The sequence below is a fragment of the Trematomus bernacchii genome, unplaced genomic scaffold (assembly GCF_902827165.1).
Source record: "Trematomus bernacchii unplaced genomic scaffold, fTreBer1.1, whole genome shotgun sequence".
Lineage (NCBI taxonomy): Eukaryota > Metazoa > Chordata > Actinopteri > Perciformes > Nototheniidae > Trematomus > Trematomus bernacchii.
In genome coordinates this window covers 7,710,515-7,738,120 of record NW_022988050.1, presented here as the reverse complement: position 1 = coordinate 7,738,120, position 27,606 = coordinate 7,710,515, and the positions used below count along the sequence as shown (strand labels likewise).

At 40.9% G+C, this 27,606-nt stretch overlaps 1 protein-coding gene across 5 annotated transcripts in view; it reads left to right on the top strand.

Moving 5' to 3' along the window:
* The window catches only part of vti1a (vesicle transport through interaction with t-SNAREs 1A), a 107,355-nt gene that overhangs the window by 41,586 nt on the left and 38,163 nt on the right, over nucleotides 1-27,606 (top strand). The gene's annotated exons all lie outside the window — the stretch shown is intronic.

The window sequence follows — 27,606 nt, the reverse complement described above, 5'->3', positions numbered from 1 at the left end:
ATTAGTTTTTCCCTCAAAATAACTTTTTATTTTCTATTTGAATCATATTAAACAACACATATAACTTATAGTGCACAGTTTGTGAAGCTTTATATGAATTATTAAGCTCAAAATTGTGTTTTTATGTTTATTTTGTCTCCTTTTCATAGTAATGAATGACTTTGACATGATCAGTTTTGATCTTATGATGCATAAAAACAATATCAATTGCTATTCTAGTTTTTACACAGTCAATTATTTGATCAGAAGGTTTGTGTTTCTCATATTTCTTATTACCCTAATACCAGTGTTTGAAATGCACCCTGGAGGATTATGAATGATATATTGTAATAAAATCATTTATCATGAAAACAATAGCATACTTTTAATACTTGAAAATGACACATTTTGTTTGATAAATTATAGATTAAAGTTTTACACCTGTGGACATATGGTTGATTACTGTGATAGATGATAGCAGTAACAATAGTCCCATCACATCTGTTAATGTGTTTTGATATAAGTGCCAATATGTTTCAGATGATAAGATTACTGGTCTTAAGTAACCTAGAGCATTCTGATGCTTATTATAGTTTTAAACAAGTTATTAGTAGATGTTATTACATAGAACTTTCCCAGCTGGGGACCGCATCTAAAGGTCTGAGGAGGAACAACCCGACGACAACAATGACTCCTTTTTAGCTTAAGACGGTGAAGCTGCTGCTTTGTTGTCACTTTCTTTTAGCGAATGCACTGCGTGTCAGTTCTCGTATCGTAACACAGATGTTTTTTCAGTAGCACAAATAGAGACCCTGTAGCCTCTCTTCTGCTATATGGCACCTTTTGTGTAGAGTTCTACTCTTAGATTTAAATTACTTTGTCTAAATCTAAAACGGAAATCCAACTGCTCATGATCCCTGCGACAATAAGCGTTGGCTCTAACCTTGAGGACAAATATTTGATCTGTGTTAGAAAACCATATCGGGCTAAATGCAGTCATTAGCTCTTTATTAATCTGCGTCTTCTGTCGACGTTCCCCGAGCCTCCCGCCCTGCAAGACGCACAATTATACTGTACAAACACACTGAAGCACATTAGCCATCTCCGTCTGTCCTTGCTCCTCTTTTCCTCAATGGTAGCCCCAAGGAGCACCCCCCCCCCCCCCCTCCCCCTTTCCCCTGTCAAAGGAGCTTCCTCCTTGGCTGTCCTGTGCCCATCAGACAGGGTGCCCGCCCGTTTAAGACACCCGGGGAACATGAAACGGAGCCGGGCCGAGATGTCAGCTGGTCGCCCCATCTGCCAGTCAGTGGGATGGTAAAGCTTTTGTCCTGGGGGGTAACCTTAGGAGTGCTCTGTGTGCCTCTTAAGCGTGTTTGTGAGCGCGCATGTGTGCTTTGGGACAGGAGACTCCGCATCACAGTTTTGAGCAAAGCTAGCCACAAACAGACACGCTGACATTGTCCTTTTAATTTATGTGCAACTTGCAGGACTGTCACATTTAGTCCAAAAATGACCAACAATTAAATTCTCTGTTGTCAGATGAGGGCGAAATAACTGCTGTGTTTATCACGACATTTTTGAATGGCATTGGATTTCAAGGGAATACAAATGTGTAGGTCTCAAAGAATTGTCCTCGGTTGGATGGCAGTTAATTGGTCTCATTTAGGATTCGCTCCCTTCTTATGGATGCACAGTTGGTGGAGCACTCATCAGAATTTTAAATTGCCTGGAACTTGTCTCTATCCTTTCCCTGTTCCCCTGTTAAATAACATAACCTTGACAGTACTAACAGTTTGACTTCCATATAAATGAACCAAGGCGCTGAGTGGATGGAGGCTGGCCGGCTGGTTGAAGTGAAGCATTATTCCACTCATGCATTCTATCGTTTGGTAGATAGGCCGCGCCCTTGAGCTGCTTTACGAGGGAGGAGCCGCTTGTTCTCGCTCTGTAAGAAGGTGCTGAAACGGGGGCCTCTATGCATGCACCGATGCACGCTCATAATCCTTTGGACGGGTCTATGTGAGCCAAAGAGTTCCTAAAAAGAGAATTCACGCAGACGGCATGAACTTATTTATTTACCACTGAGTTATGCTTTTGTAGTTGTGCCTGTCAAGAATATCAGCACAAGTTAATATGTGTGCTTGTGTGCGGATGTGTGTCTCCTAGTAATACGTGGATGTTGCACATGCTTTGCACCTCAGTTGTTTCAGGGCTCCGATAAAAATTTGATTCATAACAACAAAGTCCTCCCTTTTCCTGTGCTGTAATCATTTTCAGTCAACTTTGACTGTTGACTGCCATGTAGAAAGCTTCCCTTAAGTGGTCTACATAGTCCCCATGCTAACATCACTCAGTCTCACCACATGATGTATGTACTGTAGTGGTAGTCCTGAAGGGCTGATGTATGCACAGCTCTGCACCGGCAAGTCCTCCCTGAGCACATCTATGATCTTGGGTTACTCAATCATCAATCAAGGCCAACTGCAGCGTACTGTACAGTCGCCCATCTTTTAAAGCTCAGTTGTGAAGGACTGGCTAAGATGGCCTAAGGGACGCTCTCCTTGGTCTGGCCCATCTCAGGTTTGATGTGAATATGTGCGTAGTTATGACTACACACAGAACAGAGTCCACGCATTGATGTAGACTTGTTTAATGTTTATTGAAGGCCACCTGATAGTCGAAATGTACTTTTTAGTATTTTCTTTCTACACATTTTTCATTATTTTTGGCAAATAGTTTTCGGCAATTTGTTCGTTTGGTTTCCTGAATAATTCTGGTAATAATCGACTTGTAACAGCATAATCCAGGAACGGTAACTAACTTTAATTTGATATCTAACATTTTGGATGTACTATTCTCTTGCTACATAAAGTCATTATTTTAATTATTAAGACTTTAAACTTGACATATTTCATTGTTGTTACCTGTCATACATTTCTGTTCATTTCTATAAAAAAGGTAGGTGTCTGTTTACGGAAATAAGCATGCAAAAATAATTTGACAACATAGCATTGATCTAATGTTATTGTCAAATTGACGTCATCCCAAATGAGACTAACTTGAAAAACATAAAGCCAAATTTCAACTGGACAGACAAAGAAAGTAGTGCAGGTAAACAGAGCCAGAGAATCAGAAAGTGATATAACGTATATTTACTTTCTCCACAAAGCTACTCAGAATTCATTATATTATCAGGAATGGGCATTCAGAGCCATACGATATTATAGATAGAGTTGCATGCCAATTTTCCTGTGTGCTTGAAGTGAGCTATTGTGCTATTTTAATGAGCTGTTTAGACTAGTGGCCGGTTGCATTTGGGCTGTAACCACCAGCTCAATGAATAATTGTTATTGCCTCTTAAAGGCCAGATGTATGGAATTCATGCAAATTCAGAGCAAAGGGAAAATGTGAGTGTGTGTGTGAGAGGGTGTCTAGGAATAATTGTATTCCAGATGTCCTTCTTTTATGTGAGCCGCACACACATGAGCTTCCACACACAAACACACACACACTAAAAGGACAGAACAGATGATGGTGATGATGATTAAGATCTTAAGCATATGGAGATGCTGTGTTGGTTTAGTGTTTGTGTGTGTGTGTGTGTGTGTGAGACTTTGGCGTTTTTTGAACATTTCTGCTCCCTCAGTCTTCTGTGACAGGTTCACCCATCTCTCCTGGGGAGGCCTTCACTCCCAATTTAGACGCAAGCGTCGTCAAGTGACAGCAATGGCTCCGGCACCCTACCTTTGCAATGTGACTACAGTTAACTTAACAAGTCTCGATATGTGAGCTCCGCCTTTGATGAATCTGATTTGAGTGGTTTGAGCATCTTTTTTGGCAGAGCTGTTGACATTTTTTGGTAGATGTGTCAAGATGATCTTCACAGGGAAGCAGGTCATTTCTGTCACTTTTTAAACAAAAAAATACTAATCATATTTTACATAATCTGCACTGGGTTGTTGTTTGTCCTTGAATGTCCATCAGTTAATCGTGCGTCCTCTGCCTCATATATTTCAGCTACTGAGTGTTAACTCCCAGTCATCAGGAGGGACATGTGTGGCTGCGGTGTGCTCAGGTCTCTAAACAGGAGCAGAGCAGCAGCACAGAAACACAATCCATCTGTCCAAGCCTACTTGTAAAGTGATCGTAAATGTCAACAGCACAAGAGATATCAAAGAGCCCTCTGATATAAAACTGTAAGCAAGGTAGTAACTTTACAAGCAGGTATTGCATTTCAATACGTACAATGTCTACATTGGACCTTTCGTGGGCCGGGTTTTAGTGTAAGTGAGGGCATTTTGTTGGGGTTTTGTTGATGAGATTCAAGTACAGTGGTGTATTGTTATGTCTCCTCTTTGATGCGTGTACTGCCTCTGCAACACCTTAAGCTTGGATGTTGCATCTGTTTTATAAAAAAAAGGGAAAGAACACCTAGTTGCAGTGATTGTTACAAAAAGTGCATTATACAAAAACAAAGGAATGCACTAAACTGGTTTATATAACAATGATTTATACTTAAGATCACATAATAATGAAAATCTTCTATTCTTCAGTGACGTAAACTCAAATAAATGCATTTGTTGAATTCATAAATAAAAAAGGTCTTCTTGATGTATGTTATATTTTATGACAACCCTTTTGATCTCCAGTGTTTCCTAGTCAGCCATGCTCACACCCCCTTTAAAAGTGAACTACAAGTGCACAAGTATCTTTTGAGTGAGTACATGTCATCTGTGAGTGAGCCTGTTTGTGGGGGGTGAAGTTGTGTTGAGTGATAAAGAGCATCGTCTTGAGCCACCTGGATGTATTTGGGCCAAACAAGAGGAGCCCGTGTCTGTCCGGGCGACGGGGCGTTCAGAGGCTCGAACAGAAGGTGCCTCCTCACAACTCACACCTGAGCTCCTCCCAGCCTGGGACCAACTCTCTCTATCTCTCTCTCTCTCCATCCATACTGCCTCTTCTCTCTGTTTCTCTCACCGCCGCCTGTATCCTTTCCTCTTCTCTCCAAGGCCGTGGCCTGGCCTACTTTTACCTCTCCCACTCTGGACCCTTTGATGTCGGCTATGTTGGCCCTTTCCACAGATCATGTACATGTTTGGAAATGGCCCCTTTGCTCAATCCTCAGTCTGTTTATGAATATACATTTCACAAACAGGATATCCAGTTAATGGTGTACAAAGAGAATCATCCTCTCTTATGTATTAGCTGTGCTTATCACAGTAAATGATGCTAAAGTTCACAGTGAAAACCACTCTTCCGTTTGCTTGATTCTCTCATTTCTTTTTGAGTCACTGCTGAGTTTGTTTCTCTTTTGTTGTTGATGTTTTTTCCCTTACGAATTTCCCTACTCAGTTTCCTGGTGAAAAAAAGAGACTTTATTCATAGAGGATATGTGTGTTTGCTTGTCTGTTAGCATCTTTTTCATTTAGTCTTGAAGTGACAGGGTGTGAAGCTGGGTAGGCGTGTGCATGTCAGAAGTCAAAAGCACAAACACTAACAAGACACCAAGTTGGCTTCTCTATTTTTGAAGGTAACATCAACTCAAAATCATCAGAATTCATATTACTCTGGTCAGTTTGGCTTTCTATCTGAGAGTTTTGCCACATGACATAAATGTACTGTATCAGATTTCACAGAATATTAAAGATAAGGCTATGTTAGCTAGAAAAGAGGCGAGAGAGGTGGCTTTGAGTGCATACATATTTGTATTTTAGTTTTCTTCATAAAGGTGTAAATTCAGTCTTTAACTGTAAACTTAAGTGGCTTGATGATGTTCCATCTTGGGGGGGATTTTACTTTGTGGAAAATGTTTATTTTACTTGGAATTTGTTTTAAATTATGAATGCAGCATACTATAAAGCCAGTGCACAACAACTGTTGACCTTAGGAGGTAAAAGGTAGAACTCTATGTCAAAAGCATAGACAAAGTAAGAGTTGGTTTCCTACTGGAAGGCTTATACTGGCTTTGTGTCTTAGTGGTCAACACTAACACCTAATTGATCCAAACTGGTCTTAATAGGCGAAGCAGGATGTGACCTGCCATTGTAACAAGTGGCATGGGAAACCTAGCAATTAATGGGACATGGTGGATGTCTCAGATGTAGTGGTGTCAATAGAAAGTTGCCCCCTCACACTGCAGTATTGCTGTAATTGAGCCATCGGTCTTTTTTTTGGCTTGTACAGTCTGAGAGGTTGTAACCTGGATCCAAATGTAAAAATTGATTTGACGATATTGGCCACTTTGGTGTATATCCTAGAGGTCAGCATTCAATTATTGTCTATCTGTAATTAATATTGGTACAGACAATTAAGATGAAGAAAGTTTTTTTAAAGCACTGTATTTACTTGAGCGTCAGTCACGGTGCCAATACAGAGTATGAGAGTGTGTCCACTAATATGTGTGTGCTGAAGAGGCTGTCTTTCTTATCAGACTAATAGTGTGTTAGTCCGTTCTTCAAGATGTCTGAGACCGTAATTAGTGGATTGCTTTGAGTCGGGCCAGCCCAGGGCGATGGGAGGGACCGCGGGAAGTGAAGGGAGCACCAACATGAGGGAGGCTAAAGAAGAAAAGGGCCGTCCATTTTATAGTCCTGATGGAGGTTATATTTTCTGTGACAACTGGACCAGAGTAATCAAAATGTGTTAATAATCCCTTCAAAGGGACTGGCGGCACATCAGTGAGAAGCCTCAGTGAACGCCAATCCCCCGCTAGACCCTGGTTCTTGCTGCCCCACCCTCATTGACCCTCCGTCACTCTCTCTTCCTCCCCGTCTTCACGTCTCTCTCTATTGATCTTATCCGTCATGTTCAACCTATGTTTCAATTGACTGTGTCTTGACACACTTGCACCAATCTCCTTATTTTAAAATCATATTAGCCCTCACCCAGGCTTTTAGAGTTTTTAAAGGCTGTTTTGGCACCCCACTGCTTGAGTATACCCCCCTGAGACTATTCCAGGTCAGACTGTATAGGTTCCAATAAGTTCTATCTTTGTTTGAGGATTAACACAGAGGTCAGAGTTCTCGAAGATGGCCAGATGGGGTCTCTAGCGCTAAATATCCATACCTACCGTTCCTAAAAGCGCCAGGATCAATGGACTCAATCAATGGGCATAGCAGTGGAGGTAATGCTGGCAAAAAGTTTGATTGCATGCATATTGATCAGAGCGAGGCTAAGAGGCTGTAAGGCTATTGATTTTGTTTTTTTGTTGAGATTTGCACAGTTTAAGCTTTTGTCATTTGTCTCTATGTTTAGATGTAGTATGGTAATACCAGAGATATTTAAATCAAGGCAATTGTCCCATCTTTAAGAAGTTATTGTAATTTACTCATCCATCAGTAACCAGTCATTAGCTTAGAGTAGGTGCTTGAAAAACACAGAATGTTTTGAAGTGTAATCGTACACACTCACAGTAACTTGTACATTAAAAGACAAATACGCACATGTAATTTGATATGAATGAAATTGGCATCAATTTAAGTGTCTTTTTTACCTTTATGCTACTTTTCTTTTTATTAAGTCCCTGCCAATTACAGAAACTCTGCCTCATTTAGTAGTCTAGTCTGAAGCTAAGTGTCAAGATCAGTTTGAGGCATTTAAAAATGCATGGGGTCCAGGTGAGGTGCCCGAGCCCCAGTGCGACCTGGGAGCAGTTTGTGTGGCGTCTCAGGAGAGGCTGTGTCCAGTGTCGGGCAGGAAAAGTGACCGCTCTTATTAATAGAACGACCGCATCAAAGGCTGGAGACTTCTGCATGGCTGACATGGCGTATATCATGAAACCTGTCTGAGTTTTATAGTGTTAGTCAAGTTTTTGTTGCAGCTCTTTACTTCTATGCTATTGAGCTCTTACATACATGTGTGTCTAGTTATGTGTACCTACAGTAGTTGTGTGTGTATAACACCTTTGTATTGGCTGTATGCAGGATATACAGCACATATATTATAATAGTGTGTGTGTGTGTACATGAATGTTCACAATAGGGCCCTCGCTAGGTGGTTTGGCTCCCTGGGAAGGCTAGCGTAGCTGCAAGCGCTAGAGGACTCATTGACTTTCTAATGATTAGTGGTCAGGCCCCCAGCCCATGCTAGTACCAGGGGTTTGGCCTAGCCGCTGCTGCTAGCCTCTGGCCACCGCCGTGCACCACTATCGACTCACCCCCAGCCCCCTCTGTCTTTGGCCTGCTGGCGATGTGTCAAAACCCATTAGCACAGAGTTCCGCAACTATAGAGAGGGATCATTTTAGGTTTATCTTTCTTGCTCTCTTTCTTGCTGCTCCAATAGCGTTTCCTCTCTCTCTCCCCCTCTCATTCGTCCTCTCTCCGTCTCCTCATCCTCCTCCGCCTTGCTAAAATGAAGAAAGAAACACAGAGTAAAAGGAGTAACCTTTGACAGGAGTTGTTCCAGTTGTGGTATGTATGGCTGTGTATTGATCTGCATTGGCTTAAGGAACTATAGAGAAGAAAGTCAGCGAGTTGCCGCTGCTTTCAAGTCCCACACATTTATTTTTTCTGGGGAAAGACAAGGAAGTTTTAGATGCATATTGACCCCCTTAGGTCCCATAAGCTATGGAGATGTGTTTAGAGAAAGGGATGGGGCGTTGTAACATGTATATATGTAAGGGAAAAGTTCAGCAGCCTATCGTCCCATATGTAATCTTCTATAATGTTAATTTCCATTGTGTGTGTGTTAGAGAAAGTGTGTGTGTTTTTTACTACATTGTATTGTGTATCATGTATAATGTATCATTCTGCTCTTCTTGTTAAGTTTGACCTTTTGACGCACTTGGTTGTTTCTTTCAAGATATTGACGGACGCAGCCAGTTTATCCAGATAACAATTTAAAAAAAGCTAAGCCATGGTTTGAATTAAAGTAGCTTCTCACACACACACGCATACACACACACGCACATATATACACACATATACATACACACATACACATACATATACTCACACACACACACACACACACACACATACATACATAAATACATACACACATATACATACACACATACATACACACCTATACTCACACACAGCTCAGCAAGATAGCAGCTTTCTAACCCAGCACTCCTTTTCCCCGTAAGCTGGATCTCCCAAGAGACAAATGCCTGTCAAAGACTTTGTCCAAACAATATGAAATCTGTGGAAAAACAAGAAAAAACACAAATACTTCTCCATCACTGTTCATCAATCCATCTAGTGGTGAAATCATTATTTATTTATAGAACTTTAAAGCGCGTTATTTGAATAATGCGGGGTATGACGAAGGGGGAGCTGTACGGAAACAACAAAATGACAACCACACCAAAACCACCCGAGGGCACATGCCAACACATCGCATCAGTGTCATCATTCCTCGCTTTGCCCCTCTGGGCTTACTGCTCAGCAGGTAGCCACACATGCACACGCAAACTCACACACACACACAAAAACACATACACACATACTCATTAACACTTAATATATGATATTCAATACATAAATAAACCTTATGATTTTGCTGTCTCGTAAAAACACAGTCGATAGTTTTCTAGAAGACAAATATAGACTCTACAGAAACGTACTTTTATTCTCACACACACACACACAAACACACTAACACACACCCAGACGTAGACACCACGCCCTCAGGCCTTGGAGGCGGCAGCAGTGGCATCAGCGGTCTGATAGATGGCTCCTGTCTCCTTGTGATCTCCACTTGTCAGACAAGTGTCACACAAAGCCCAAACACAAATCAAAAACACAGGTATGGGGCACATGTCAGTCTGATAGGACCTCGCGGTTGCCTCCCCATCCATCAGAAGCTAACATTCTCATCCATTGACTTGGAATAAGGGTGTAAACGTGTGCCTGTCACAGTGTTTGGGCTATTAATGTACCTGGTTTGCAGACTAATGGTTTGTGTTTGGAATACAATGCTGTCATCTTGAGCTTTGTTGTCATCGAGAAACACATTTACAGGGCATTAACAGCGGTTTTGCATGGCAACAAATTATAGGATAACGGGACATTTATATGATTCAATATGATTCGGATAATACAATTATAGCCAATATATTATCAGTTGACTATTCAGCGCCAAATAGTTTTTATTGACTTAACAGGCGCAGTCTTTACACACGCCAATCGGTAGGTGGCAGTATGCACTTTTGAAGTTGGTTTGCGGTCTGCCAATAAAAAAAGAGAAGAAATGAACAACAAGCACGCACACTGACTAGAGAGTCAGACATGTGGTCGATATTAAATCAAACATCCCTGCATAGCCTTTAGCCTTTTTACCCTTTTCAATTTGCATAAAATATAAATATGCGAAAATATAGGTGATCTTATTAGTATCGTCCTTGAGATGCAGGTAATTATGGGTATCGGTTTAAACGATTCCATGTCGTGTATTCCTAGTTTTTGAATCGCTAGACTCCTGTGAGAGAGTTCTTTATACATCGTGAATAAGAAGACATCTACACCATCCTGACAGGCACACACACTGTTGTGCACATAAGCTCCTTACTCACGCATGATCCTACTACAACTTTAGCTCCCAGTTGTGGATCTGTCCCCACACCAAGCAAACTGTACACCTGAATGTCACAGCCAAACCACAAAGACAGCCAACTTGTCCAACAACACAACACAGCACCTTACCCCCCCACCCCCCACCCACCCCCCACCACCACATACAGTATACTCTCCAGACAGGAACAGCCCAAACCAGACCACAACAAAAACAAGGGAGAACCCACCTTTTGTTTACTATTCTCAAAGGTGGATCATGGGCCAGGCCTGGTAAGGGATTGTGACAGAGGTGATGTCTAAATTAATCATTCATGCTCTTTCACATGGGCAACAGTAACGGCCTTGAAATATTAATGACAGCTGCAGAATAAATTTGATTCCCTTTTTCTCTCTGATTATAATCCACAGGCGCACTCACACACACATGTTTATTTATGCCCTGGAGATGAGGTACGGGGTCACTATCAGGAGTTTGTCTGCATACACACACACACTCACACTCCTTCCCTCTCCCTCTTTCCACTTCCACTTGTGTAGCACCTCATTGTTTTTGGAATATGTACATATTTTTCACGTGTGGTGGGCGAGCGGCCTATACATTATACATTATGTGCTTGTACAGTCTAGGTATGATATACTGTATGAATACTGTGCAGCTTTCAGTCAGGGGTTTTGTTTGTTATTTTAATTAGGTGCTTTTGGAGAGCACGACCTGAGTGGAGAAAATAGGGTGTAGGATGTGATGCGGTGTTCCCGCCTCTACGTAGAAATTCAATGCAGTGTCTTGAGGTCATCTGACTTGCAAACAGACACGCCTCTGTTCAGGTCATTCCACTTTTTTGGATTTATAAACTCCCATAATTTTTGATCTTTTGGAAATATTGTCAGTTTTCCAGTTGTAAAAATCAACAGATGTTTAAAAAAATGTTAGCTGTCTTGTCACTTTATTAGCATCACAGAATGTTCAACATGAGGAATAGCCTTAGAATGATTTCTGCCTAGCACAGCTAAAAGTCAGCAATAAAAAGGACCAATTCCTTGGCAGTGACCACTTGACAACTTTGCCTCAGAGTGCAGGTTGTCTGTCATAACATTTCCTCAGATTTAGTTTTCCCCGTCTCAGACATCATCGCTGTAAGCCTAACTCACAGCAACATAACTTGGGCTTGGTGCACACATAACTCTCAGCTGTTTATGTCTCAACATGTCACTGGAGATCTCTGTCTTCCTCTGTCACCTCCTCGTATCCATCATCCCACTGTCCTTCCCTCGCTTCCTATTCTGTAATGAGCAATACAGAACGAGCCAACAGGATAGGAACCCAAGCCACATTTCAAAAATGCTTATACACAAGTCCAAGTTTCTCACTGTTTCTGGCAGGAATAAAAAAACACACTGCACCACAAATTTCATTTCAGACATTAAAATATTTCTGGTGCTCGTTAGGTCAAAAAAGTCTCGGGAAAGGTCCGGTTCGGCTTGGAGCAGTCCTTTATTTTGTTCCGTCTTGCAGTAAATATTCTTATCTTATCTTCTTATTTCCATTATTATTCACTTTGTGGATAATTTTATGTAAAAACGTTCATTTTAGGTTTGCTTTTATCCCTGTTGTTTGTCAGCTTCAGCCCTTGTTTGGACAAATAAACAAGTGATGGGCCTAATTGCTCATCATTCAGTTGTCATCTCCTCTCAGGAGACGGTCTCTCGTGAGCAAAACTCGCCTGTCAACTCCCCAAGTTTGCTCATTTAAATTCATCATGGTGAGCTAATGCTGTTGTCAGGCCAGTCTTCTCACATGCTGTCCATGTATCAAAGATATGTTTTCTGCTATTTAGAAAAAGAGTTTGAGGCCAAGATCTAATTTGATGTATTTGGCATCAGTCCCTGTGGGTTAATTTTCCATTTCTGTCTTTCATTAGAGCCACCAAAGGTATTCACACTGATTTGAATTGGTTTCCAACACACTGCAGGTGCTTCTTTTTATGACACCATATGGACATTGATGTTTAGCTTGCAAGACTGTCAGGTAATTTCAAGCTAATCTATTTTAATAAAATGTCCTGGCAGTGATGTGTGTGTTATATTATGTCATGCTCTGTGGAGTTACGCTCAGTCATGTGTTTATGTTCATATTAAGGCTATGTATTACTAACATGTCATATACTGTAATCAGTTTCCTGTCTGTTTGGGGTGTGTTTAGCCCTGTCTGGCTCTGCCACAGTTTGCTTGCCACTGTGACATGACAGCGGCCACAACTTCATGCTCTGTTTGAGGTAGAAATATCAGTCAAGAGATGTTTTCTTTCTTTTTGCGGTGCAAGCAGGCATGCACACATTTCCCCATGTCTGATGGAGTGTACGCGAGGATTCTGTACATGAATATTTGTGCGCTGATGTTTTGTGTATTTGTGTGTGCGATCCTAATGATGCCTTCCTCCTCTTCTCTCTATTGGGCTGTCAGCATGGTGCTGGTGACTGTCACACACACCGGCCCCCCTCCAAATCTTGCTGAGATAGGTCATTTTTCAGTGTCAGGACAGACGATTCACGTTGGCACCAGATAGATCCGGGACACGTTGGACTCATTATTCTCTGTTTGCATATGTCTACCTGGCACAGAAATACAAGTCGACGTGTACAGGAGGCTTGAGCTGAAAAACCTATAGCACATCTCAGTGCTTTGTTACCATTAGCCTAATCAAACTGCTGTGTGAAAGAACTATCTGGCACTTCAAACATATCATTAGCTGTATGTTCAGGACTTTTTTTCCCTCTTTTGCTGTTTTATGAAGTCTAACTAACACAAAATCTGACAGAAATTAAAATATATACCCTGTAAACAAATAAAACACTGTGTTTATTCATAAGCCGTGTGAGATACGAAGGATAGTATAAATGGATAGACGATCCCAGGAGAGAATGCACATGCAGGATTTGGTTCCAGATTTCAACAGGCATGGATTTCAAGTAATTCGTCATCTTGTAATATTTATTTTCTTTCTGGCTTCTTCTTGTCATTCCTCCATTCTCTCTTCTCCGTCGTATTGTTTTCTTTAGGTCAGATTACCAACCATCCCATTACTCTTTATCCATTTCTCCACGTCTCTTACCCTTTCCGACCTTCCTCCCTCTTTCTTTCCGCCCTCCCTTCCGGCAGGGTGGGTAACTGTGTGGGTAGACATGTGGCAATGTGGGGTAGGTGGAGGTCAAGGCCCATGCCCCAGGAGTGTGGTATTTTAATCTGGGCTATTTGTAATGACAGGCCTCCTATGAGCGCAGAGGAGTGGCAGGTTGAGAGGCTCTGACAGGTTCTAATCGCTGTCAGGAAAAGTAGCTGAAGAATGTGCCCCCCCTCCTTCCTATCCTCTCTTATAGCTGTTGTTCTTTGCTGTCTCTCTGTCTGTCTCCCTCTTCTCTTTTTGACTCGTACCTCTTAAAGGTGAGTGACGGATCTTTGTCTGTCCTTATTTTGTTTTCTTTGCCCCTTTTTCTTTGTTTTGGCAGGCATCCAGGAGCCACTACCTGCCTGTAATTCCTTCCTCTTTCCGCCCCTTCCTCTCTGTTCCCCCTCTTTTGACCCCACCCCCTCTTTTGACCCCACCCCCTATTTTTCACTGCTGTGGACAGTTGTTGACATTCCTTGGGCATAAAGACTTGGCCTGTCCCAGTGTGTCCCATGGTCGTTGGCATCCTGCCTGGTTTAGTGTCCTTGCCAAAATGGCAAAAATATATGATAACTGAAAGGATGGAAAAGTTGTTTTACTGCGAGATTATGACTTCCAAATACATCTTTATGTGTTCATTTAGCTTTTATTTCCCGTAACTCTCATGACTTTTCTTTTGTAGTACTGTATGCAATTGATTTTCATTACAATAAGTGAATACTATTCTTAAACAGGTTGCCATGAAAAACCATAAAAATAGTATTCACTTACGTTTATTTCCGACAGAAAATGTTGTATTTTTAGAAAGGTCAGATCATTTCTCAGGTTCAGATTACCCTTTAATCTCATTACATTCATCAAAAACCTTCTTTTATGTGTCGTGTATGATTTGTTTTTACTTTACTTAGTATCGACAATATATGCAAAAAGTTGAAACTGAAAGTAAAAATGTCTAAGAAAATGAAAACACATCCTAAATTCCAAGTTGTGTGGATGAACACCTATACAAGTTGTTGAAATAGGATTTGTTTCAAACTTGGTGAGGATCTGGCCTTTATATTGGTATATAATAGGGTCATGTTGCAATTTATTTTTTTGACTCATCACCACATTTCAATGAGATTTGTAGCAGTTATTTTGAATTTGGAAGACTCTTTTTATACTGGTTCATGTTTCCTGCTTATATTACTAATAAAAGGGCAATCTATAGGCAGAAAATCAATAAAGAATACATTTTTCCTTTTCCCATTCGATAACTGAACCATCAGCAAATGTAAAAAAATACAAATATAAAAGCACTTCAAATACAAAAAATAGAGCCAAAGAACTTTCAGGTTCAACACAAACTTGCTGCTCTGCCTCTCTTCTCCTTTGGCACGGGACAAGGGTGGCCAGGCTTTGCCCAGGTGCCGTCTGTGCCATTGGCGCTAAAGCGAAGGAGAAGCTGGCACACTTTGGGCATGGCTGCGGCCCCTTCTTCCTCAAAGGCTTGCCTCGTCTCCCTTCTTTCCACTCACAGTCCCTGCTGCTCCGTAGCCCAGGGAGCTCATTAGGCCAGACTTCCTCTTCATTTAATCCATTTTTCATAGCCTAAAAAACAGTCCCTGATCTTAAAAATCCTGGCTAATTTAGGCCTGGATGTTGGGGAAAAGAGTGAAAATATCATGAAAAAGGTTTTTTTTTTTTCTATCTGTCAAAATTAAATGTTTTTATAGAACTGTAACACTATGGCGGAAAGGAGAGATGCACAGACCAGCACTAATTTGAACAGTTCTTGAACAGAGTTTTAGACCCCAATAGGCAGCTTCCTATTCCATCTACTTCCTTTCCTGTTGTCTGTGGGTCTTGTGGGAGACCAATGTGTTAACTTGGCCTAATGAAAACATTGGTAATAACATTGCTCCCTCTCCGTGTTCCTTTAATTATGTATCTCCGGCTGGATACCAGAATGCCCCTGTAGGCTTCCAGCTCCACTTGTTGTGGATGTGAAGTTTCATTCGTAACTCGGATCCTGGTGGGGAGGATCTGTTCGGAGAAACGAAGGCTTCTTCTCGGTCTTTCTCTCCTTGCAACTCCCTCGCTCTCTCTCCAACATATTCCTTTTCCGTTCTCAGTTTCTTATTGATCAAGAGAAACCTTATATAAATATAGCTTCCTTTTAAAAACACATGACCAATTATTAGTATATCCCGTGTCTTTCGAGATACAACTATACTGGATGTAAGATAATATTCGGCCTCTGCTTCTGTCTTATGCTTTATTTTACCTTTCACATTATATCCACATTAACAGCGGCAAAGTTAACATCCTCAAAAGTTGTCCAAGGCTTTGTCCTTTATCTCTCTCTACGAGGACAAAGCTTTTTTTCCCTTTCCTCTTGCAAGCCATCACAGCATTAATATACCTCCCAGGTATAAAGTGTTGATGAGTGCCTGTCTCCTCAGGCTGACACTTATTTCACCAAAGGTCTCAGAGCAGGGGTGAGGGGGGGGGGGGTGGGGGACACGGAGGGCAGAGAGGAAAAAGGAGCTGCTTGCATACCCAGCCAACGGATGTGGTGGAATTGCTAAGCAGTCTCGCCTGCCCTCTCGTTAGCCTCCGAGATGCCTGGTGACAAAGGTGAGGCAGCGAAAGTTGTGGTGGGTTGAGAGTGGGGGGGGGGGGGTCAGTGCCCCTAAGGGTACCATGCTATGGCCGTGCCAGGCCAGGACCCTGTGCCACTGTCTCGGGTGCTTCCTCTGTTAGCACGGCCTCTGCCCCGGGCCACTGCAGGGAGGGCACATGGGGGGCTGTCACGCGTCGGCCTCAATTACAATCAGGGGACGGAGCATGCAGAGGCTGCCCACTGTCACGGCTGCGCTGTATCACATCCTATCTCTCATGCAGATAATGTTCGCTGGAGATGTACTGCCAATAGAGTTTCTTTATTTGGCAGATATTCAACTATTGACAAATATACAGAACCTTATTAACCTTCTAATTTATTCAAAATGTATCTGTATACAAAATGCTGTTCATATTTATATAGCCAGCGCAGTGTCTAACATTGGTTTACATTCAAATACTTTCCACTTTATGATAACTGGTCCTTGACAACACTACATTTGTATTACATACAAGTACTTGCTCACCTTGGGAAACATTTTAATCTCTCAAAAGAAAACTCTTTTAATGTACTCTTCATGTGTCTCTTCATCATACTGTATGTGTCATACATAAAACCTTGAGAGGTAACCTAAAGGTAGTGCCGCCAAACATATATTATGCTAGTTTCCATGTCAATGCGCTTTCCAAAAGGAAAAATAAGTTTCAAAAGAATGTGTCTATTCAAGTTAAAGGTGCCTTGTGGTGGATTCTTGTAAACATCATTGATGTTTACATCTGCTGTTTCTGACAAAAATGCATGTGTGTCCTTGAGTTTTAAGAAATATGTTGAATGTTTTTCCTTTCTCGTGGAAAAGGTTTTTCAATCACGTCTTCTTTATCCTTGCCTTAGATGGTACATTGTTAACCAACCGTCAATACTTGGAATAACATAAAACCTCAATAAACACTTCTACATTATTGGTTAAAAAACGTTGTTTAAAATCTCTCATCTGCACATAGACTTACATATTGAGCTCTATAAATCTCTCATCCACCCCTTATTTAAAACTGTGAGAACACTGTTAGTCAAGGGACAAAGAAACTACTGCCACCTGCTAGTCTATCCAGAAATGTTCTAATGAAATGAAAACAGACGCTCCTCTGTGGCTGACTTTGGCTATTTGATTTCTTTAGTATCTCTAGCCTAATATTCGTAACACCACATCTTCTTCTCTGACCTCCTGCAGAGCTGTTATACACCCGTGTGGTGTGTGATCTGCATGTGTACTTGAGGTGCAAAAAAAAGTGTTTCATGACTTGGATTGATCTTGTATGCAGAGTTTTTATTCGCGCATGGATACTTGTTGGCGATTATTTTTTTGTTTTGGTTTCCAGGCTGTGTGGGCCTCATGCTGATTTACACGGAGGGTCCTCATACTCATATGAGGAATCGGCATATACGTATTAGTGTCTTGCTATAGGGTGTTGTAGCCATGCCTGGCTGCTGCTGTTCCTGTCAGTCATGGCAGGGTCGCATACCATCATTCTACCCCTGAACAGAAAATGACACCTAGCTAAAAGAACTGCTGTGTGTAAAATACATTTGGCCCCACCTCCTCATGGCAAAACTATCTAAACACCATCATGGCAAGATCAGCTTTGACATATGGCATGTATTATTCATGAGGGAAAACTAAATGTATCTAAGGTTTTGTTATAACAGTCTTGATGACTTTCTTTGTGTCTTTAATCTCTATGGTAAAGCTGGCGCCATCAGCATACCTTAAAGACAATCGTAGAGACCTTCCCCTACCCAATTGTCACTTTTATCTGCAAACTTCACAACACAAAAAAAGGATAGAATCATTTTGTCCAGGAGCTTCAATGACTATGTACATTGCTCAGTTATAGATTAACAGCGAAGGACTTGCTTTAATAGAAAGACAGTTGAAGACAAAAGAGAGCGACAGGCAGGGGGAGGTTAAAAAAAAGGGCTAGCTAATGAGTTGACAATTGAGTTGTAATATCATGTCCTTTATGAATAATTAATTTGATGGCACTAAGGCCCTTTGGAAGGTAGATTAAATTAGTTCTGCCATGTCTCAAAACTTAGATATGCTTCATTAGTGTGGAAGATGGTGGCAGACGTGTTGGGTATTCACTTAAGCCTGTTTTAGCTAATGATGAGGAACAGGAGACAGTTTAACACCCAGCAGTGATGCACAGTTATATTATATTTAGTACAATTTCAACCCATGTGTTATTCACCTTTAGATATGTCACATATCCGATTCTTCAGTATAAATATATGCCAACATTTGGATGCATATATTTCAGATTTCAGACAATACACAAGGCAAGGCAAGTTTATTTATATAGCACCTTTCAACACAAGGCAATTGAAAGTGCTTTACAAAAATGTAAGACAATTGGAGCATTAAGAAATAGTGCAGCGGTACATTATAAAATGCCATTTAGAATTGTCAGGCCTATGTGTTTTGGTCACTATTAAAGCAACGACTTGAAGTTGCCTTTTGCCTAAACTGTTGAAAAAGGAAATGATGGGTACTGCATTTTAGTTTGGTCAAAATAAGTGATTGTGCTTGTTTTCATACTTTATATTTCTTCTTTATTTGCACTTTGCCTCACTGTGAATCATAGAAATCATATTTATTGTTCTTCATATATCTCGCTATAAGGGATCTTTCTATTGTTCATAACTTTCTAAGACGAGGTGTTCAAGGAGAATTTCTGAAGGATAGAACTGCAGAATTGTCTACGTTTTTGTCTAGTAGACATAAACAATGTACACTATATGCAAGAGACATGCCCTCACATGTCGTGCCATGTTGTGTATTCACAGTGGAAGCTGACAATAATCGGCCTTCAACTCTGTGGCCCCGGTCATTGTTAAATGAGGCGCATGATGCGTCTCTCTTTTGTGAGTTCTTTTGCTTCGTATTCTCCCTATAATGGCAGTATTATTTCCCCTTTACTAGACCAGGGAAGTGCGGTGGTATTACCCTAAAGTAAAACACACACTTGTGTTTGTGCTATCTGTCGGAGAAGACACAATGACGCAGTGTTCGGATAACAAGCTTCACTGTTGCTCGCTCAAATAAAATTGTCAGAGCACCTTGAATTTGCCAAAGAGAATTTGATAAATTGTTTTGTGCATAAGAGGGGCACTGTGACTGGGGCAGTACATTTTAAAAGAACTTAATGCATGCTATAAAAACACGCATAAAATGTTGAATTGATGCATAAAGGATCATTTTATATTAAAGCCTCCCATACACGACAAGTATCTCTGTCGCCACGAAGGATTTCCATCTTTTATGTTAAATAAAGTGATTTACTGCACACTCTTAGTTAGCCTTAGTTAGTTTTGTCCATATTTCTTATCAGCTGTGTTTATTCATCAACTCAACAACCTCAGGGAATGCAGAAAAATGCAAATTATTAAGAGTGATCAGTAAGATTCAAATTTAAACCTTTATATTATTATTATTATCATTATTAGACAAAAGTAAGCAAAATGCAGCCAAAAGTTCCTTATAAAGGTGAAATCTGTGCTAACTTTGTTATGCACGGAAGTCCACATTTGGTTAAAAAGGTGAAACAAGCCATCTGATTAGTCGCTTGAAACAAGCCACTTGATTGGTTGATTGGCACGATTAATCATTCTTAGCTGCTCACTTACTTCCCTCCACTTTCGTTCCCTCCTTTCTTTCCCTTCCTATTTTCCTTCCTTCCTGTCTTCCATTCTTTCCTTCCTACCTTTCCTTGTCCTCCTTTCCTTCCTTTTTCCTTGCTCACTTTCTTCCTTATTTCCCTTTTCCTCTTGTCTACTTTCTTCCTCCTTCCTTTCCTACTTGCTCCTTCACTTCAATCTTTTAAATTCCTAACTAGGTGATATGTTTCATAATCAAACTTAGATTTAGCCGAATATAACCAAGAAATTGAGCTTCATTCACAGATATTGAACTGGCCTCCGTGATGCCACCTGTCATTCTACAGCCAGCTTCAAAACTAATCCTAGCTGTGTCTTCTTTTGTGCTGTGATTTGCAAGCTCTTCTCCCGCTTATGAGTATAATTAATTCAAAGTTTGGGAAAAATAATTTTTAAGTGTTTCCAACCGTCAGATCCTGTCAGTGCAACCACTTCTAATGGCCTGCGGCTTCCATTCAGGCTAATGTTTGATGTATCGCTTTAATGCCCTCCTTTTTCTCCTTTGCTAAATTGCTGCCGACAGTCCTGTGTCCCCACAGATTGTTTGTTTGTTTTCGACCATACTTGTTTTACATATCATCGACGTAACAAAGATTCAATTAGTGCTGTTAATGGGGGAAGGGAGGAAGTTGTTCATTGCTTTCTTTTATCCAAATAGGATGTGATCATGAGTCAGGTAGCAGTCTGTTGTAGTATTGAATGTGCTACGGAACAAGTAGGTCTTTCCAGAACCTCCTAACAGTGCCAAATGTTTCCCAAAAGTAGTACAGATTTTTCAGGGAACAGCTATTTAGGAACAATTAATCTCCATAAGGTGTCAAATCGTCATCAGGTTGAACAAGCGTGGCGATCAAGCTTGTTTAAAAAGTCTAGTGGCTCTTTTGTATGAACCTCACTCAGCATACCCATCCATTTGACCTTTTAACTCGAAAACAGTAGGTCTGGGCGGTCAAAGCCAACAAAGTACATCTCACAAGTGATTTCATTCATTTAGCAACAAGAAGCTATTATCAGTCAGTGTTGAAAAGTGCTAAATACTCCTAGCACTCTGAGGGAAATATAGAGGGAGGCTCCCAACAGGCCTTGTCAAAACATGCAAATGAGCTTGACGCCCCGTCCGATTTTGACAAACATAATTAAGGTGTTCCAATTCGGGACATGTTAATAAAGAAGACTTCAGGCCTCCCCCAGGTCTTCACTAATCAGAAAGCCTTAAAGCTTTGTGTGCAGATGCGTGTAATTGTGTGTGTGTGTGTGCTTTCTCTCCCCCATGTTCCATTTTATTGGATAATGAACTGCTGAGGAGTGTTAGATCTCCTTTTGCAGTCTTTCGCTGAGTTTGAGGAGATAGGCAGGGAAGAGCTGCCCGAGGTGTGGTGTTGTACAGATAATTAAAAGGCAAGAAATGTGTGTTTCGCTCTTTGATCTGCCTGTCAACTTTCTGATTAGAGACGTGAAAGCCTTTAATCAACAGTAATGTGATGATTAACGCTCCTAAACTGTTGAAAATGAACCAGAGGAACGTCAAGTTTTCGCTTTCTTCTTCCCTCCTCCTCTTGATATCTCTCCCTGAGTCCATTTCCGAGAAACTGGCAAACTTTTCTCCTCCGTCAGTTCCACCGGCGGCTTTTAAATCAGACGTTTTGTTTGATTAGGACCAACTGACATGTTGTTTTCTCCTACATTTTAGTCTCTATCCATCTTGGCATCGTTGGTTGAGCTCAAATTGGCTCAATGTGTTTCTCTTCTAAATCCAACTGAATATGCTTTTATTAAATGTTCCTTTGCTGAGGTCTGTTGTGTTTTTACATGACTTTGACCTTTGGTTTAGATATGGTCATTATGTTATTACAATGCTCATGTGGTGTGGCACCATTATTTATACAGCTACTCAGCTAATAATAAAATCAAATTATTTAAGTTGCATACTAATGCACTTACAATCTAACTTTATTGAATAAAGTTTGACATACTAATGTTTGTTTTGTTTTTTATTCATGCACTATTTATTTTTTTATATTTTAATTACTACGTGGCCAGCACAATTGTGTGACACAAATGTCACCACTATGAATAATGCATATACAAATTAGCTCATTCGAAAATGAGTTTTAATTCTACACTTCATGCATTTTTTACAATTTTGACCAAGTTAATTTCATAAAAAATAATTTCCCCAGCACTGGAAATGGAATTAATAAGTCCACTCAATTGACCAATCGGGATATGCGTAGAATAGGTGTATGGGCTGACCAGCCGTCTGTAGTAATTCTAATTTTAATTGAAGACCTCAGAAAGCAATGCTCCTGCCCACACATTGTTGCATGTGGGGCAATCACAGCAAGCACCCAAGTCCATTAGTTTTCATTTGGATGGTTCAGTAAGACTGGTTGATTAAGTCCAGGCAATTTGCTCGTAGAAACCCTCATTCTCCCCTCACCCCTCCTGCTTCTCACCCCTCCTGCTTCTCACCCCGCTGCCACCAGCAGGGTTGCCGTTCAGGTTAATTTAATCGGGTTTGTTAGAAATGTTAACACAATAGCTTTGTGGCTGTCTAGATGCTTTGGCACAGCATTATGATTTAGCTGTAGTTTATAATAACACATCTTTGCATAAAAGTTATTCTCTCAAACAACTGAATGTGTTGGTAATTACACATAAAATATTCAGTTGACATTGTTACTAAACAACCCGAGTGGCCATGTCAGCGAATCTGTCCACAGGGACGTGTAGGTACGGGTAATTTCATAAATGTAAAGCAAGCTATTCACTTCCAAGCCTCATCAATTCTCATTGAATGAAGGTGAAGGAGACTTTGCTTTAAAAAGAAATGTAAATCAAGTGATCTGAGATTTGAGGCTGAGGTGAATAGAAAAGAAGAGGGGGAGCTCAAATCGAAGGAAAATATAGCTTTCAGTTCTCTCCACCCCGGTTCAGCTTTAAACAAATGGTTCTATTAGCAGCTGCTCTCCTGCAGGCCCGGTCATTTATACCCATTACACTTTCGTCTTATCACCCATAAGACGCTCTTACGTCTCTCCATCCTCCAAATGTCTATAATCAGCCATTTAAAACAGCAGACATTTCTTTTTGCGCTTGCTTCGGTCTGACGGACAGGCAAACGAGCCGGGGGGGGGGGGGGGGGGGGGGAGAGGAGGGACGGGGGGAGGAGAGAGGGATATTTTCTATGGAATGATAAATAGGCCAAGTTGAGTGTCTGACTAACTGAGATCTGTCTTAATCAGAAGTGATTTGTCAGAACAGGAGCTCTGCGGGGTCAGGGCGCAGGCGATGAATAAAACAGAGCCCGGCGGAGTGAAGAAAGGCCCCAGAAATCCACCCTGACTGCCCACCACCACTCATACACATGCAACGCCGCTGCATGGGCTAAGTCAGGATGGACTTATATGGCTCTGCTTCTTCCTGCCCAGAATATTGCTAGTTTTGGGCCTTTAAGGTGCTTATACCCTGCCACTGAATCACCTTCATATACACCTATGCAGTGTGTTGTTAAAGACTAGTCAATGCTAAAGCCATTTTGGAAAAATCCCAATTTTGAGCCCTTCCTTTAATGAATCTAGACACTTTATTCAATGTACTCTGCTGTCCTGTGAAGAAACAGTTCCCAATTAACATGCAACAGTGTCTGTTATTATTACAAGTAGTCTGTCATAACATTGTTGAGCCCCCAGATGCTGCATGCCCCCCCTGTGACCTAGCATTTGGCACCTTTTTATGCTCAGTGCGAAGGCGCAAGCCTCATGGCCTGTGGGCTCAGCATTACAAATACATCCCAGTGTGGGTACAACTTTGATGGAGGTGATGAAAGTATGTCACCAGGCAGTTGTAGACGTAAGAAAAGCTTCTCTGGAAGTGTAGAAAGACAGGTAACTTTATTCACCTGGGAGTAACAGGCATAAGTCGACTGCCACACTTTGTGTCTGTTGTGTGTGTGTGAAATTGAGCAAAGCTTGAGAGAGAGATAGTGAGAAAATGTATGGTCTAACATTTATCTGGCTCCTCCTCAATCTTCCCATGGGTGCCCCTACCCCGTTTGTTAGAGTGTGTGGCTTGTGTCCGGATACAAGTGTGTGTGGTAACCTTCAAAAAGTGGTCTCAACTGCTTAATGAAAAGGAGCTGTGCTGAGCCTCAGAGCACACCACTGTCAGGTCTTGTACCCTTTGGGCTCTGGGGACGGAGGGAGCAAGGCAAAAATGCAACTCAGAAATAGAGAAAGAGCCCTTAGACAGTATGTAACTGCTCTGAAACAGCTCCTATAAAACAGATGATGCCTCCAATTAAATGTGTCATGGACTGAAAAAAGTTTAAGGAGGTGGAGGTTTTTCATGGCACCAAAGTTGTTGGTTTTCTGCATGGTTTTGTCCATGATAAAATATTTACATTTTACACAGAATTATAAATTATTATGTTAGCCTTTTCTTTCTAGCATGTGAAGGTAAAATAAAAATAGGTAAGCCTCTCTGTTTTCACAAAAAGCTAAGAGTAGCAGAACAACTTTTGAGTAAGCTTAAACTGGGGAAATGTTGGCAAATAAAAGATTTTAGGAAGTTGTTGAATATTTTTCTGTCAACTTATTGTATCAGCTTTGTTCCAGAATCAGAGCATATAAAAGGGTTCCTCTCCAACTGTGTCCGGCTCGTTTTAAGCTGGTTTATTGTTCTACATTAGTAAAGTTAATTGTCCATTAAATATATTTTCCGTCCACCGTATTATTATTAGAAACATTTAGCAGGGTTGAGCTGAGATAAACTGTGCCATGTCAATTCTGTGTCTAATTCCTGATCCAGACATTATTCCCCCCTCAATCTAATTTGTGCCTTCGACTATCTATACTAATTCTTTTCTACAGTTACATTAGAGGAATGAGTTGGATTAAGGCTCAGTGGTGCTGGTGTGAGTGTAATGTAATGGAATAATGGGCTTGTTAAATGGACCTTTGGGGATGGGGATCTTGAGTGAGTCAGAGCAAGGCCTCTGGGCCAGGGTTATTTAAATTGTTAATAGCTATTTAAACAGGAGGGGAATATTTTAAACACTAACGAGCAACAAGTCAGGGCTATTAACACAAAATTATTTCTCCTCTCCTGCTTTGGTTTTATCAACCGTCCACCTTTCTCTTTTTTTACCCCACATTTTTGTTGTAGTCATAAATTCTATATTTATTGCGATTGCTGTGCTGTATATACTTGAACATATAGGGTTAACATAGCAAATCTTATGCACCAACATGCCATTTAAGGTCAGGTTCTACCACACATTTTCCCACACATCAACATGAGCTAAGACCAGAGGTATGAGTTCACTGTGGTCTTCAGACGCATTGACAGTATGGGTGAAAGCCCATATATAGCCTATAGTGTTTGATGATGATGATGAAATAGCATTTAAGTCATGCAAGTTGTTTCTTGAGGAGCTTGTCATTACTCTACTCCAATAGATTTTTAGTTTTTAGCTCAATATCTTGCACCATTTGTTGCCCAACAACTTATTGTTCCCCAGTAACTAATGGTGTTTTACACGGACCACTGGACAGCAGGAGTTAAATAAGATGAATGTAAATGTAGATACATGCCAGAGAATGACTAATGCAAGGGAAGATACATGATAAAGACAATAAACACCATACATTCCCTTGGGAGATGTTATGCACACCCTTAATAGCTTGGTGTGGTCGGGGAGAGTCCTCCAAAATCATTCCTTTGTTGGAAAGGTGAGAGATTTTTGGAAGACCTGGGAAAGACCTTAACACAGCCTAGGAAAATGTTTTTATCTGAAGGAGTCATGGTGACATTTTTTATTTCATAGGGTTATATTTAACCGTAATTCTTTAGAACAACTGAATATGCCACTGACCATTATATCTTCAATGTGATATTAGCTGTTATTCCTCCATTAACTCATACAAATGTTTAAAGACCTGAATTTGCTTAAAATCTTGTGTAATAACACTTCTCTGATTTTTGAAGAGTATAGCATATTCTCTCTTGATCAAGGCTGTGCATTGGTCCTCTAATACCCGGGCCAAACATAATTGTATTCATTTCATTCTTCAGACAGCACAAGCACTCATCAGCATCTTACAATAGACAGAAACCTGAATCCAGTGGTCCTATTCTCGTCCACTGAAACATATCTCATTGCCAAGGCTGTCCATTATTTCCTTTTACCTAAACGTTCACAAAACCATCATTGGCTTTCAAAATAAACAAACGGAATGAGTGTAATGATTTCTCAGTGCTTAGACTGAGCTATCATCGGAGGCCTTTTCTCCTGCTAACTCATCCATCTTTTCACACCTTGCAAACCTTTCCAATAATGCACTTGCCATAAAAAAAAAACTCTGCTGCTGCAGTCCTTGTCACACTCATTTATTTAAAAGAAAACGCCACAGCCTTGACAGAGATGGATAGATGTGCTTATTTGTCTGTTTAACAGAAGAATTCGGCAAAAACTCCCTTCCTGTTTATCCCTTGTTCTTCTCCAATGGGGACGGGGGAGGGCTTGTTTTTTTATGGTTATTAATACCTGCACTCAGTCTTTTAATCTGCCCTATTTGTCACATGTGACTGTCTGACTGCACTGTTTAATCTGGGTATCCTTCAATCTGTCTCGTCCCAGATTAGAAATTAATGAAGGCAGGAAGAGACACATTTGAGTCACTTACAGTGTAGGGGGGTAAAAGGGATGGGATGAATGGGAGACGACTGTCGTTCATTTGACAGTGCTTCCTCTTTTTTCTACTTTTCCCTGATCTCCTTTCTCCGTCTCTCTATCTTTTACTCTATTTCTCCCTCTCTTCTCTTGTTTAGCTGCCAGATGTATCCCATTTTTGCACTGCTCCCCCCAAACAGGGGCTCAGCACGTGGGCCCTTTGGTGTGCGGCACCTGTGTAGTGTAATACAGTCAGCAACTGCGTTGTTTATTCCGGATTTGTTTGGTGCGCTTGAAAGCCTGTCTTTGATCCATGCAAAGATTCTTCACTTCTTTTCCTTTTTTTCCTGATTCATCCTCAGCCTCCCTCATTTTTAAACGCTAATGCTGGAGCAGCATGGTTACATTGATGGCAGCAGTAGTTTGTGGTGGGGGGTGGGCGGGGGGTGGGGCAGCTTATTCATTTTCTATTTTGTGTTGCTTTCTTTTTCGTCCCCAACCCAAGGGACAGGAAGCTGACAGTGACCACTGACGAGCTTGTCAGGTGCCTTGTCGGGGATGTTTTATAACTGTGCGTTAATGTGTTTACATCTACAACTGACGAGAGGCATTTAAAAAAGAATGGCCTATTGAATATTGCATTTTTGGACCCCACTGGCAGAAAAGATGCTGGGGTATTGTCGCCTAGGACGTGTTGTTTATTTACTTCAGACTTTTAAGAATATATATAAAATAAATTAATGGAATGTACCGTCTGTACACGATTGACATTTTTTATTTTCATATACACAGTACCTACAATACAGTTATGGCAATGAACATCTTGAATCCGAGGCTTCTACAACAATGCAGCATAAAAATCTAATAGACATAAACAATTACCACAACCAAAAAAATGGAATGTTGCACAAGGCCTGCATACAGAACACTCCAAGTAAATGTAAACATGAAAAT